The sequence below is a fragment of the Macaca fascicularis genome, chromosome 5 (genome assembly GCF_037993035.2).
Source record: "Macaca fascicularis isolate 582-1 chromosome 5, T2T-MFA8v1.1".
Taxonomy (NCBI): domain Eukaryota; kingdom Metazoa; phylum Chordata; class Mammalia; order Primates; family Cercopithecidae; genus Macaca; species Macaca fascicularis.
Genome location: NC_088379.1, coordinates 156898079 through 156906976, shown reverse-complemented (window position 1 = coordinate 156906976; position 8898 = coordinate 156898079). Strand labels below are relative to the sequence as shown.

At 41.1% G+C, this 8898-nt stretch overlaps 1 long non-coding RNA gene across 1 annotated transcript in view; it reads left to right on the top strand.

The window, feature by feature from the left end:
- Positions 1 to 695: 695 nt before the first annotated feature.
- LOC141410346 (uncharacterized) overlaps positions 696 to 8898 on the top strand; it is a 97131-nt gene continuing 88928 nt past the window's right edge. The window contains exon 1 of the long non-coding RNA XR_012435164.1: positions 696 to 2002. This is a non-coding gene — a long non-coding RNA (uncharacterized lncRNA). The remainder of the gene's footprint in view (positions 2003 to 8898) is intronic.

The following is an 8898-nucleotide window of genomic DNA, read 5'->3' as shown; positions in this document are numbered from 1 at the left end:
AGGCTTCTGGGCTGTGTCAGGACAGGGTGGACCCGCATGCGTAATAATAGGAGCCTAACGGGTTCCACCCCTAAAGATGTATGATGGAAAGACGGCATGAATAATTCAGCAAGCACGAGGTCCCGAACCCACGTTTTCTCTCATAAAGAGGAAAGCCACAAGCCTCAGGTACCAAGTTTCAAACCTATCAGGGCTTAATCTCCTTCTTTCAGAGCTTTGTAACTAAGTGCTGTGTAGGTGTGAAAAGCCTTATTACCATGTAATTTTGTTGGGAACAGACTTCCAAGTACCTGCTTTACTTTATATTCACATACACAAAAAAGATCAAAATGCATTTTATTTCCTAACAATAGCCAATTTGGCTATAATTATAGTAAAATACTGAATTTTAAGGCACGGCACCCAAGTGACTCCCCACGTCGCTCCCCTCCACACATGAATATCTTCTTATTTATTGCCTTTCCCATAATGAACTTTGAGATAAACAACAGAAAAAGTAATTTGTTTTTTGACAATGCTGAACCTTTGAATAGAGAAAATCACACAGTTGAACACAGAGCGCAGTCCTGTGTGGTAAGTGGTATCCATGGCAACCAATAGATTTTATGCTAAGTCTGGCCTTTAAAAACATTTCACGTTTACCACTGAGAAAAAGATGGCCTTGATTTAAAAATGATACAACAAGTGCCTTGAATGGGCATGCTTTCTGCTCTGCGCTGCAAACACAATTAAGAGGCATCTCTTCAGCACCGGATCACCTCAATAGTATCTGTGTCATCCTTGACGTACATCGTGGCCGGCTTGGAAAAGGAAAAGGTTGGATGTTTTGTACTTTGCGGTAGGGGCCAAGGCAGTTTGTTTTTCACTTGTTCTCCTTGTATTTAACACCAGGAGTAAAAAATAGGGAGTAAAAATAGCATGTTGGCCTCTTATCTTAGTCTGTGATCATGGTGACAGTGAAAATATTATGGCCTGCTTCTCTTGGGAGCAACACCAATCACACTGGCTTATTATAACTTGAAATAATGGATGGAGAAATACCTTCCATACCAGCTTCAGACTGAGCACCCTAAATTAGTTTCTGTTCACATTTAGAAAGTTGGGTACCAAAAATGGAATGCAGTTGTGGCAAAGAGAGGATGTTGCTTTAATGGTATCTTTGAATAAAATGAGAAAGGAGAAGCCCCCTTTTTCTTTTATAAAGAAAAAAAGAAAAAGAGACAGAGATTTGATCTGTGCTGCACCAAAGGAAGGAAATGAAATTAACGTCCTCGAAAGGAGTTTGTTTTGCTGAGCTGTTTTTCAGTTCTTTGATAGCTTCCTTTCTAAGGTGGCAATTCTGTTTCCTTTTGCAAAGAGTGTTATATTTATTCCTCAAAATGGGATTATTTTGGCCACATCAAGAGTTAGAGAAACTCCTCAATGTACTTCCTTTGTAGATATTTTTCAGCTGGAGTGCTTCTGCAATCAATTGATGTTATGGGCTGAACTATATCCTCCCCAAATTCTCCCCCAGAACCCTAACTCCCACTTCTTCAATGTGACTATTTGGAGACAAGACCTTTAAGGGAGTGATTATGTTAAAATGAGGCCATTAGGGTGGGCTCTAATCCAATCTGACTGGAGTCATAAGAAGAGAAAATTTGAATGCACAGAGACAGCAGGGATGTGTGTGTGCAGAGGAAAGACCATATGAGGACCCAGTAAGAAGGCAGCCGTCCGCAAGCCAAGGAATGAGGCCTCAGAAGAAATCCCATCTGCCAACACATTGATCTTGGACTTTCAGTCTCCAGAACTGTGAGAAGATAAATTCCTGTTGTGTAAGCCACCCAGTCTGTAGAATTTTGTTACGGCAGCCTAGGCAAACTAATATAACTGGGGTGGGAGCGGGATATCCCTTTACAGAAAAGACAGCTTCTCAGAAGGCGTGTTGGTCAGGACACCGGAGAAGAGAGCTCAAGTTTAAAGAGAGAAAGCATTCGGCTGCTCTGTCTTCCCTAAGGTATGGTTTTTTTGGGATGTGGGGTCTATTTCGTAAACACCTCTCCTACCTCCTCTGAATCACCCATTCATAATTGCCAGTGGCAAACAGGACTGATTTACAACTCCTCACTGTTGGTTTTGATGAATCAAGGATAATTTCTGAGTCATCAACATTTTATAAAGAGGAAAGTTAACATTTCCTTCATACCACCAAATACCTGAGAGATGACATAGACCCAGGAGGGTAGTGATGCTAGAAAGGAATGGGGAGGGAGGAGGTGCTGCACTTGGTTCCTCACATCCATAAGCTTTACTTGATGCCTGGGACTTGGGCCCAGGACCACACATCAGCCACATGCCCAAAGGCACAAGCCATTCATCTTTCCAAGATAATTTTCTCCCTTCAGCCCATAGAGAGCTCTGGGCTATCTTTGGCCAGGGAAAGAAAGTTGACCGTTTCACGCAGTAAAACATAAATCACTCTCTTTAGGCCTTGTTAACTTTTACTTATAAACTGTTTTAATGTAGAACTGTCAGGACCCCGTGAAAATAATGGCTGGTGACAGGTTTAGGATTAAAATCTTCTCAGGTAGTTAGGATGGTAAGTTAGGTTATAAATTGCTTTTAAAGAGCTGAGGTGTGGACTATGGGCTTCATATGCTTACTTCAAATGGACACCAATGAGCCATCTGGGATAACTATATGCTAGTAATACATCTTAATTATTTGTCAGCAAAGCCATCTTAATAAGAGATATCTTTCATTTTGATTAAAATCACCCTTGGTAATCTCTAAAGACTGAAAAAACTCCATTGAAAGGGAGAAGCTGGGTCTTCCAGGGCTTGGGATTTTATGTCTCAAGCAAGGAGAACTGACTCAGAAAAATTGATCAACCAATGTAAAGAAATAGTTCAAGTGTCCAATTATACGGATGAGTCAGTAACTCTCAGATGACCTTGTTTGCTTCAGTGCCAGGGCATCAATGGGCTCATGATTTCTCTCAAAGCTGATCCTGTCTCAGGGCTTGTTGGACAGGCATGGCTGTGTACCCACAGGGAAGCAGGGTTCGAGGAAGGGCCAGGACATGCTATGATACCCCAAAGAGGAGGCAGATGCTACTGAGCATTGTTTGTGGAATATGGAAGTTCAATGGGTTGGCAAAGCAAACAGCAGCTATCTCTAGCCTTAGGGAAGCAAATGGTGTTCTCAGGAGACTAAGAAGAATGGATTTCCATCATGTGCATGAAGCTCAAATGGGAATCTGGGCAAGACTGGGCTGAGTCCTGGGTTGGAGAGAGGAGCAGACCTGTACTCTTCAGAGCTCAGGCCCACGAGTTCAATGATCCCATTCCTCCCAGGAAGCACTTCTCAGTGCTTGGGGAACACACTGGGGCATGATAGTCACACAGAGGCACTCCTGAGAGGTCAGACTGCCAGGACTATTCATTCATTCATTCAATGGTTATTATATCCCTACTGTGTGCCAGCACAAATCAAAGGCCTGGGGTACTTCCATGAATAAAACCAAATAAAATCCATCTCTGCGTGAACTTACATTCTGGGGTGGTCAGTTACTCCATATCAAGCAATTCTCATCCATCCGATGGGACCAAGGCTACTTACATGGTTTGTTCCTTGACACAAAGCAGCCTGGGAAGGGCAGCTGCAGGCATCTGGGAAAGCTCCTGCCAGGAACTGAGGCAGGGGATTGGCTGCCCCATTCAGTGCCACACCCTCTTCTGGGTGGAGAAGCCTTTCTGTGGTGTGGAGAAGCTCTACAATTCAATAGCAATTCACTAAGATGTTTCTGACTTTTAAAACATGTAACTATAGTTACAGGGCTTTGGAGAACCATCTGCTAGACTTTAATTTGCTTCTTAGGATTGAGAGGATCATAAATCATGCAATAACACATTCAGGAATATTCTTTCCTCCATATTTGCAGCTTAAAAAAATCAAATGCAGCATTAACCTATCTGAGCATTCTGTTCTTGATGAATTCCTCTCCCATGACCTCTCATGGATGGTCAGGAACAAAATGGACCCTCACTTGTATAATGTACAGTGTTACTAATATGATATACTATATTCAAATATAAAATAATAAAAATACTTTTCCATAAGAATTTTAAATATTTTTTTCACTATTAAATTTATAAGACTATTTCCATGTAATTCTAAAGGGTCATTAGCAGATGCCCAGACCCACAATTGAAGGACCTACAGGATGAACATCTAAAGCCTATGGGGAAAATTATGTAAGAAAGATTAGGCTTTCTAACAATTTCTAATAATAAAGATTAGGCTTTCCAAATAATGTAGTGATCTAGGAAAGAAGGGGTCTTATAGGTAAAAGGAGTCAAATGAGACATTGTCCTGAGTTAGAAGCTTGAAATCCAAGGTCTGGGAAGGCTAGGTCAATCAGGACTTTCTGACCTCAGAGATCTGAGATTCCTGAATCAGGTCCATTGATTCAGACTACATCTCTTAGGAAAGTCACTAAACCAACACTATAAAATTTGCAGAACAAAAGCTTGGGTTGGGGGAGGCATTCAACTAATACATTCTGGTTTATTTTTAAGATATATTTGTCTCTGCCCCTTGGTACTTTAAGAAAAAGTTATATAAAGAATAACATCCAGGAAATATTTTTCTTTAGATCTTGCCCAAACTACTTTCAGATATGATGAGGTGGCAATCTGCCTTATCTAACAAGCCTGGAAATGAGGAGTAAATGAGTCGATATCATTGGAGAACTTTGAAATCCTTTCTTTAAATGGCACTCATTTGTTTTATAGCATCGATGGGATGAAATTCAGCAAATTAAACTTGCCTTTCAATGTGGAGAAGATTGGAGTCTGTTAACTGATTATTTCTACTTGAACTTTCTCTTGTAGTTTTACTTCAAGCATCAATCGATTGCTCTGGGTGCTTTAAGTTTTTCTTTAACTGCCATTTTCTGACTTCCATGGAGGTATTCTAGCCAACTAATACTTCTGTGGAAAAAGATGTTGGTAGATTGCAAAGAGCCCTGTCAATGCTCCCTATTCCATTCTGAGCTCTGACGGTGTCTTGATTTGTAGGGTGGGACAAAGCACTTAACCTTTGTGTCTCCAAAAGCAAATGATGAATTCTGTCCCATTTACACTGTTTATTAACAGATGGGAGTTGCACATGATTAACTGCTGTGTTCCCTCATGTCTTTGACCTTAAGATGCCTGCCTCACCAAGGGGTGGCTATGCGGAGATATGTAGCATGCAGAGCCTCAGAGAAGGTGATCAGCAAATGCTCGAGATAATAATGGTAATGATGAAGCTCACTTGACTTCTCAACAAATGCCAGACTTCCCACAGGATAACACCTGCGCAAGACAAGCCCTGTCTACTTTGAAGGACTGGAGGAAGCCATGTAAAGTGGACAAGGAAAGCAGGGATTCACCAAAGCTGAACATAACTCTACCATTTTGTCTAGCAAAGCCACTAATTATGAGTATGTTGGTTCAAAACCAAATGGCAGGTCAGATCTTTGGTGAATTCTTAACGATTAAACCAAGTAAGTGCTGTTGAAACTTGGCTACCAAACGCAGTGGGGATTCTTTGACCTGGCACAACCATCATGAATATCTCTGCAGTTGAGGAGAGAAGCAATGAAGTCATGAAGAGTTTGACCCTCCATTTTCCACTCCCTTTATGAATCTGTTTGTCAGGTTGCTTGTAAAATATTCCACATAGCAGCAAAGGATACTTCTTTATTCCCAGTGCCTGATCAGTTGAACTCAATCTCCCTCTGTATTTGCATGTTTTTCTGAATCCACGTGAGGTTACTGGGAAAGATTCAGGGCTTTCTCTATACCAGCGTTTTCCAAAATCTGTTCCACCCAATACTAGTTCCCCTAGGTGTTCCTCAAATTAGGATTCCTTGATCAAGTAAGTTTGAAAAATGCTTTCAAAAAATATGTTACTTTGGGCTGGGTATAAGTGATCAACAAGTCATTCAACACCCAAACTCTCATGGGGCATTGCATGAAGGAAGCTCAAAGAAAAGACAGAGAATGGATCATGTAAGTTCTTGTAGACCATGATAAGGACTTAGCTTTCTTCCTGATTAGGACAGGCGGTCATTGGAACACTTTAAGCTGGGTTTACCCAGCGTGTAGTGGAATATTAAAATCTTTAGGAACTTCTGAGAGGAAGAAATCTGTAAAGCTTTGTTGAACCCAATCCTATGCCAACTTATTTGATGTCTAATACGTATTAGCACACTGGGAAACACACTTTTGAACTTTGGGGAAGGATTTTTTTTTTTTTTTTTTTTTTGCCCATTTTGATGTCCTTGCCCATTATGCTCCTTTAACATTAAGATACTGCTCCTGGCACAGAGCTTTCCCTGCAAAATTGTTCCAGTTTTTAACCTTGACCACTTCCCATTCCTCTTCTTTGTTCACAATGCTGTGTTATTGAATGCATTTATTTTTCCCTTCATGTTAGTTAGGGTAGGTTAAATGCTATAATTAGTAGACCTTAAAAATGTAAACTGCCATTGTGTATGACTGATACATAATCATTGCACATTATTTATGGGGACAACCTCATGTCTCAGTACATGAATAAATTGTGTAAGGGTGAGAAATTTATTTCTTCTTGATATAATAATGATATAAGGCAGGTGAATAAGTCAATAGGTATCCTTCTCCACATGGTTATTTAGGGACCCAGGCCGATGGAAGCTTTGCCATTTTCTTTTTTTTTTTTTTCTGTAACCCAGGCTGGAGTACAGTGGTGCAATCTCGGCTCACTGCAACCTCTGCCTCCCAGGTTCAAGCAATTCTCTGCTTCAGCATCCTGAGTAGCTGGGACTACAGATGGCTGCCACCATGCCCAGCTAATTTTTCTATTTTTACTAGAGATAAGGTTTCACCACATTGGCCAGGCTGGTCTTGAACTCCTAACCTCAGGTAATCCACTCTCCTCAGCCTCTCAAAGTGCTGGGATTACAGGCGTGAGCCACCATGCTTGGCCAACCATTTTCAATATGTGGTTTCCGAGGTTGCCCTGGGACTCGTGTTCATTCTGCCCAGAGAGAAGAGGAAGAGAATTTCATATGCTTGTGCATGTAGGCGGTGGGGAGGGGGTGTTCTGGAAGACATCCAACAATTCTGCTCACTTTTGGAGCTAGAAATAGTCACATGGCTTCATTTAGATGCAAGGAGGTTAGGAAATGCAGTCCCTGTCATTGGGACATTCTACATTATGGAGGGTATGCATGAAATCTGTTGGACAGCAACCCATTTCTGCCACAGACCTGCTATACTACCAGCTCTTTGAAGGACAAATGAAAGTTTTAAAACATTCATTTTTGTTAGCTTCATAAATATATCATGGTGTCGGCATAAAACAGATGTTTAATAACTTTGTTTAATTAAGCAGTAGTACATCTAAAACTTAAGTATCTCAAACCAGGAGAATGAAGAAAGTTGTGGTGACTATCAGAAAACAGAGCAAAGCAGTTCTCATTGTACTTTTGTTCCAAAAAGATAGGCATTTGCAGAGAAAGTGGTCAAATTTGAAGTTTAATTTTTCCCTACCTAAAGAAGGCCTTAAGCAAAGCAGAGGTGGATTTAATGATGGAGATGAGATTTTCAGTGGTTTATCTGCAAGTGAGAAAAGTTCCTTCCACATTTCTTCCTTGCATTTTTGGCCTGGAACCTCACAAAGCAGCCTAAATGCTGTCAGACATCTTCTGGGTCATAAATCATGACCAGAAGCATGGTGTGCGCTAAATCAATAGCGCTTCTAATTTTTGAAAAACTAGGAAGGTGCTTATGTAACCCTGCTGGGGAAAGGGAAGACCATTGGCAGCTTGCCTTGTTTATCCTGAATTGGATTCACGCTTGGAGGCCTCTCCGCTTCCTGGAAACCCCTTTGCTCAGATGGCACTGGGGAAAATGCTGAAATCTGCAATCCTTGGGCATCCAATTCCCTGTATTATCTTGTTCTAGCCATAGTTCATTCTGCAATTGGAACGGACTGAGGAGAGGTGTTTACAGTGTTGCACACTGTAGCATTGCTAACATTTTCTCTTCTGTAGGAGTGAGGAGGTGGGAGCTGGAAGAGAAAGAACATTTATCATATGGGACAATTTCCCTCCAGAATGTGTTCTTCTTACCTTTTCAGAGAAATAAAACACTTCTGGAGCCTATTTCCTAGGAAATTTAAATTCCTAACCCTTCATACTTCTATGATATGATCTTAAAGCAAAGAACATCCGAGCAAAAACAGCCTGTACTCCAGTCCTCTAAGCTTCTCGGTCTTGCCTGTTTATTATCTGCACCCAAAGTCTGCTGAATGCTCTGGGCTTTCTTTATCAGAAAAGTAGGGTGAAATGCTTTTTTCTTTGCAGCAGACCAAGGTGGGGAATGGCATCAGCAGTTTAATACTCCAGATACCTGGTCTATTGTACCAGTCCAGCAAATTTCAACAGAGCTAGATATCAAAACTGCCCTTCATGGACGAGGGAGAGTTAAGTGAGAGAGAGATAAAAAGATATGACATAAATGATCAAAGCAATAAAACTCACTGCTCAATTAGTCAGTCGGAGAGGCAGAAGATAGAGGGAATTTGTGGTTGAGGAAAAGTGTATATTTGCTCTGCAGGGATTCTATTCATTTCATAGTGTCACCCTAACCTTCTCAAGCATGCCGCAGAATTCAGGCTGGTTGTTAATTTTATAGGAGGTCCACCTACCCGCCCACCCTTCTTTCCTGTTACTTTAAAACATTAGCTGGTTAACCAAAGAATATTCATCATCTTATGCAAATTATGCCTCTCTGTTGTGATGGCTGTAAGAGCAAACAGCCTTGCTCCTGCTGCAACTGATTTGAGTTTCGTTCATTTTCCCAAGATACCATTATAGGC